General features: G+C 41.6%; 1 pseudogene; it reads right to left on the minus strand.

The window, feature by feature from the left end:
• Positions 1 to 3,858: 3,858 nt before the first annotated feature.
• LOC119962243 lies at positions 3,859 to 6,648 on the minus strand (annotated as a pseudogene).
• Positions 6,649 to 6,983: the final 335 nt, after the last annotated feature.

The following is a 6,983-nucleotide window of genomic DNA, read 5'->3' on the forward strand; positions in this document are numbered from 1 at the left end:
CACACTTGACATCAGGTGCCCTCTTTTGTGCTTTTGGCACCAAATCATAGAGGAGAGCTTCTTCCATTTTCAAACTGCTAGAAAACAAGACAAGAGGACTGTGAAGGTGGATCGTTTTGTTACAAGGAAGAGATGGCCAGAGACACAATAAGCAGTGTGCATACTGGACAGGATCTCACAACTGAAACTGCTGGAGAGAGCTGCTCAAGAGAATCCACAGTAGGACAGAGCAGTTGCTTGTGTTAGCTCTGTGCAGAGCTCCTGGGCCGCTGGTTAACAGCCTGCAAAGAAGAAACTTAACTCCGGAACAAAGCAGTATAAAGATTATTTTTTGAGGTTGAGTTTGTCAATTGTGCCAGTGCAACTAAGGATGCAAAGCCCATCTGTGTAATATGCAGGGAAGCACTGGCAAATGGGAGGAAAAGCTTCAGATTTTGAAAAGAGAAATGATTCCTTTTGAGGTTGAGACCCCAGAGTGTGTTATTAACTTACTGATGACCCCAAATGAAAAGACTACACTGCTGTACCTGACCTGTGACAGCACATTAACAGGTCAAGTCCATGAGGCTGTCAGCATTCTGGAGTCGCATCTCCCACGAGTATCCAGTGGTGACTAAAACAAGCCTTTTGTTGCTATTGCCATTCACGATGACCTACATGTGCGAGTTTGGATTTTCCGTTCTCACAATGGTGAAGACGGCACAAAGGAACTAACTGAACTCTGCACCTGATATTTGCATCGCTCTCTCCTCCTGTGAACCTGATTGGAGTGAGATCGTGAGGAGCAAGCAGGCTCCCCTTTCTCATCGGTGAGATTAAGCCAGGCAGCGTTACACCACAGTACTGCACATTGAGTGAGGATATAAAACAATGAGTGAAAATCAGATTCACTCCGTTCAACTTGATGTTATGAATAATATAAAATAATGAACATTTGATACTTCTCTATCCTACTTGACTCAAACTGAACAACTTCTATTTTCCTGTATTCCAGCCTAATCACATCCTTTGCTGCCTGACTGCCTTGCTGAAATCCAGACGGATTTCTGTACCAACCTCTGTTTATCTTTGTGCTCACGGCCAGTAAAGGATCGATGATTTCCCGTGTGTGTGAGGTGTTTATTGATGACCAGATACAATTGACAATCCTCCAGGATTGTCCAAGAGTCTAGAAGCTGGAAGGAAAATGATAGACTAGTTATGTTTTTAAAAAAGCACTTTTTGTGAATTGACCATATTCAGTAATTTGTTATAAAAACTGAAGATGGGGGAATAAAGGCTGTTTGCCTGGGTGGGGATGCCAAAATATGAATTTTTTAGGATAATATATCCAAATGCAAAGCTATTAGAAGGACAGGTTAACTAATTGCTTATTGTTAATAGCCTGTATTAAAACAACACATAAACAACTTTTTAATAAAGATGCGTTTTTTTCTATTTTAAACTTTAATGCACATATTGTGCACATATTGTGGGCATTAGTGGGCAGCACAGTAGCATTGTGGATAGCACAATGGCTTCACAGCTCCAGGGTCCCAGGTTCGATTCCGGCTTGGGTCACTGTCTGCGCGGAGTCTGCACATCCTCCCCATGTGTGCGTGGGTTTCCTCCGGGTGCTCCGGTTTCCTCCCACAGTCCAAAGATGTGCAGGTTAGGTGGATTGGCCATGATAAATTGTCCTTAGTGTCCAAAATTGCCCTTAGTGTTGGGTGGGGTTACTGGGTTATGGGGATAGGGTGGAGGTGTTGACCTTGGGTAGGGTGCTCTTTCCAAGAACCGGTGCAGACTCGATGGGCCGAATGGCCTCCTTCTGCACTGTAAATTCTATGATCTATATTCTGATTTAAAATACATGAAAATAGTGCTTTCTCAATCCTTTCTGTGGAAAAATGGCAAAAAAAAGCAAATTATTGAAATGTGATTTCACCTACTTTTAGACATGCCCACAATCCTAGAAGTCCTATTTGTTTTACCAAATGTATTTGTTGCAGTGAACTGCTTTTGGGCAACTCATGCTATCTTCCCCATACAATAAAAGTGCGATGGACTAAAAGGTTGCATTGAAAATGAATTTTATTGCATTTAAGTGCTTTTCTTTGCTTTTTTGCTGCTGTGTTTGCCCCGTGTGACTCCTGCTGTGAATGTTCCTTCTCCTAATTGCTCCTCTAGCTGAGGAAATTATGCTGGCGATCAGCTGCAGTCTATTAGCAAACCAGGTAACTGTATCAAAAACTAACCCTGATCATAATAAAATCAAACTTCCTTTGCTGGAGGCCTGTGGGCTGATTTGTTTTTGACGGTCATGCCACATTATTGCCACATGTAGGCTTACATTAACACTGAAATTAAGTTACTGTGAAAATCCCCTAGTCGCCACACTCCGGCGCCTGTTCTGGTACACGGAGTGAGAATTCAGAATGTCCAATTCAGCTAGCACGTCTTTCTGGACTTGTGGGATGAAACCGGAGCACCCGGGGGAAACCCACGCAGACACGGGGAGAAGGTGCAAACTCCGCAAAAACAGTGACCCAAGCTGAGAATCAAACCTGGGACCCTGTCGCTGTGAAGCAACAGTGCTAACCACTGTGCTAACAATGTATCCGAGCTCATATCATTTCTAGGTCTAATGAACTCCTACAAGAAATTTCTACCAGACTTTGTACAGTGTTCGCACCACTGTATCTGTTGCTTCACAAAGAGACCAAATGGAAGTGGGGGTCAACACAAGAGAAAGCTTTCAAGGACGTGAAAGGACTGCTACAATCAGTTGGTCACCTTGATCAGGACAGAGAGTTCATTCTGACATGTGACACCTCACCTTATGGCATCAGGGCAATGCTCCCTCATCTGATGGAGGACAGGCCAGAAAACACATTGTATTCGGATCACGCATGCTGACAACAGCTGAGAAGGGACATTCACAGCTAGAAAAGGGAGGTCTTGCAATTGTTTTTGCAGTGAAGTGGTTTCATCAGTACCTTTATGGGTATTCATTTACCATATGCACAGACCACAAACCATTGATAAACCTTTCTAGTGAGCCCAGATGCATTCCTCCTATGGCCTTGGTGAGACTACAATGCTGGGCTATCACACCGGCAATGACAATGTAAACGCAGTTACGCTGAGTCGCCTTCCCTTATCAGACATGCTAACCAAAACAGTGCGCTGGATTCACCATTCCGGAGACTAAGTGTTGACGCCGGGACAGGATTAGTGGACTTCTAAGACAGCAAAACTGGCGCCACATCTGGACTAACTCAATGACCGTTAAGGGGTTAGCACCAGCGCCAGATGTAAACGATTGATTCAAATGAGAAACGGTGCCTGATTCGCCAGGTTCGGGATTGACACTTAGGAGGGCTGACATATATACACCACTCTCCACACACACTCATCCTAGCCAACAAGATGGCAGCATAGAACTGGAGACGCTACTGGACACCATAGAGGAGAGGAGGCGACTCTGTACCGCGGGATGGGAAGGAGGCTGCCAGCCAGGGCCAGATTAAGACCCTTAGAGGCCCTAAGCACTTAAAAGATTTTGGTGCCCCCATATATATGTAATTCAAAATATAAACAATAATAAACCATAAAATAAAATTTTATTTATCGAAATTAAACAAAACTTACAGTATGATGGAAAATAATGTTTATTTTTGTATACCTCCACTTCATTTATATTTGAAAAGTTTTCTCCTACTTTTTTTAATTGCAAAGTCTTTGATCAGATCCTCAAAACTAATCTTATGTAACACATCTGCTTCTATACTTAATAGAGATAAGGCATCCAGCCTACCTTGTTGCATAGTTGTTCTGATGGGATTTTTAATATACTTCAACTGAGAAAATGAACGCTCAGCTGAGCAATTTGTGACCATTAATGTTAAAAAATATACGAAAGCCAATGTCTACATTTGGAAAGGCACACTCAATATTGTCTTCTGCAATTATTTTATAAAGTTCAGCGTGACTGAATCTTGTTTTTACATTTTTTGTTGCACTGAACTTATGGCGCACATATGAATGAAACTGCTGAAGCTCAGCTGAGAAATTACTGTTGAAGTCCTCTGGGTAAGGATCAATCAGCTTTTGACAGCACTGAGAATACCTTTCAATGTTAGTAGATGATGAAGTGACATTATATGGCACATCACTTAGAAAAGAAAATCTCTCTGCTATTTCTTTGTATATCTCTCCTCTTCTTTTCATCTCAGTTTCAAGTTTGTCAACAATTGTGTAAAAGGTGGTGATACGAAATTTATCTCTGGCATTCAGATATACTTCTGGTGCATCTCGGTCATTGGGTACCTTCTTTCTGATACGTTTGCGAGTTGTAGCTGCCTTGTAATCAACATCTGGTAGCATTTCCTTTGTAGCTGCTTCATATCTTTCAAATTCATCTCGTGAAGTGCACAGTTGGTCAGCTAATGATACATACAGATCTGCACATGTTTTTAAGTTCACATCCTCATTTTGTAGAACTTGGCTTACTCTGTGAAAATTCTGCAAAATCTCATTCCAAAAATTCAACATAAAAACGAATTCTAGCTCTTGCATCTTATCTGCAATATTATTTGCTTCTCTTCTAGCGTCTCCCTTTTGTGACTGGTCTTCGGCTATATATTCTAATGCTTCTAAAATTTTAAGGAAAGATTTCAAAATTGCTGCTGTTGCCATAGCATCTGCCTCCCATCTGGTATCAGAGAGGGATTTTAAGACACTTTCATTTCCAATACAACCTTTAAGAATTTTCCACCGGCTGCTTGAGGCTGAAAAAAGGTATAGAGTAACTGCACTGTAGAGAAGAAATTAACTGTCTCTTGACAGCAGTCAACAGCACTTCGGCCTACCAGATTTAGTGAATGAGCTGCACAGGGTACATATATAGAAAACTTGTTTGTTTCTAAAAATTTTTGCTGCATCCCCTTATAACGCCCAGACATGTTAGCAGCGTTGTCATAAGACTGACCCCTACATTTTGAAAAGTTTAGCCTACGAGCTTCACGTAAGTACTGCAACACCTGATTTGCCATTTCCTCACCGGTATGGCTTTTCATTTCCAGAAAGGCTAAAAAGCGTTCAATAGGCTGTCCATCTTTTAAGTACCTAAGTACAACACTTAACTGATCGATATGTGATAGATCTGGTGTTGAATCAACTGACAAACTAAAATAACCAGAAGATTTTACTTCGTCAACAATGAGCGCATGGACCTTTTGTGCCATTAGTTGAATGAGTTCCTCACAGGTGGTTTTGGACAGGTCAGAAGGATTTCCTTTGCCAGAATTTCCATATTTCGAAATGTGGCCTGCTAAAAATGGATCAAACTGGCTTATGAGCTCAAGCAGCCCTAAAAAATTCCCATTTTGCAATGATCCAAACCTTTCTTCTGTTCCTCGAAAAGCCAAGCCACGTTCAGCTAATGTACGAATAACAGCTATGACACGCCTCAAGACATGTTCCCAGTAATCACACTCTTCCTGAATTTGTTTCTCCAACTGTTGCCCCAACCCCGCACCTTGTCTGCGAGTTAAGTATGTTAGCATAGAGTCTCAGTGAGTACTGTAGTGCTTTTTTCATGATTATCAATTACAATAGTATTTCGCCAGTCACTGAACCCTTCTCTTATAACAAAATTCGAGAAATTTTTAGGAGCAAACAGTTTACAAACAAAACAATAAACTGATCCTGTTGATGGTGAATACAGTAACCACTCTCTCTTGTATTTCTCACCATTGGCTTTTGTCCCAACAAAAAGTTTCTGCGAACAATACCTTACTGGTTTGCCACTACCGAAATGCCGGTAAGACTTGTCAAATGGCCCATTGTGGTGTTGACAGTCACTGGGTCCACAAGCAATCCAATAAGCCACATCATCAGCAGAGAAATCAAGCCACAACCCTGGATCCTTTGCTACATTGTGATTTACTTCATCTTTTGCACACAGAATAATTTCACCACCATCACCATGGTCCACTAAACTTTCATTTTCAGCAATTATTTCAACCCCAGAATGTATTGTAAAGTAACTTGAATCAACATTTGCAGGAGAGGTATCAAGAGAATTTACAGGCAAAGTGAGATCAGTAATGAGACATGTGCTAGATGAACCTGCTTGTGACACCTCGGTGATTCTAACGTCATCATATTTTGATTCTGAAGTGATCAAAGTGGTATTTACCGTATTTGTGTCCACTTCTGATGACGGAGATTGGTTTTGACCCGGAATTGGTATATCATGTTGTGGAACTTGTGTGAAGAAATCAGTCAGCTTTGCAGTCTTGGACTCTAAATCCAAAGTCTTCTCTTGTTTCTTTTTTGATAGTTTTCGCTTTTGTGCACCACTTAACTGAACACGTTTCATCTTGGTTCTTGGGGATCACGTGAGCCTCCGTGGACCGTGGGGCAGTTACCAGATTCTAATTTTGTTGTATTCCCAAGATTAATGTATATTGGTGTCACCAGTTCAGAATCCTACATATTCAGGATCAGAAATTGGGCTGGTCAGCCTTCATTTTTGGGCACAAGTGCCATTAAAGCTCAAATACAGTGTTGAAGTTGCACATACACACATGGGGAGCGAACTGCACCGCTACAATTTTGATGTAGTATTTGTGTGCACGCAATGAATGTCTGCCAGAACACAATCAATATGCAAGGTTGATTTGACACAAGTAGTGACATTTTGGAGCTCAGTGCTTCAGTTAACATTCTGTTTTAACCTCAGACAGCTCATGGAACGTGCGACGACTGAACTGCTCTCTATTTCTCCTTTTCCTTTTCTGCCATTGCTAACTTCTCCCTTTCCACGTCACGTTTCCTCATTTCCATTTACTTTTGAAAAGCTTGCTCTCTTTTCCTTTTTCCCTGCATCTCCAGCTCAAGTTTTGACATTTCTTTTTCTTTTTCCTGCAACAACCACGACCCCTCCCCCCACCTCATTCCCGTTCACTAGCCAACTTAGGTTTGCTAGCAAGGTA

Source organism: Scyliorhinus canicula, chromosome 2, assembly GCF_902713615.1.
Source record: "Scyliorhinus canicula chromosome 2, sScyCan1.1, whole genome shotgun sequence".
NCBI lineage: Eukaryota > Metazoa > Chordata > Chondrichthyes > Carcharhiniformes > Scyliorhinidae > Scyliorhinus > Scyliorhinus canicula.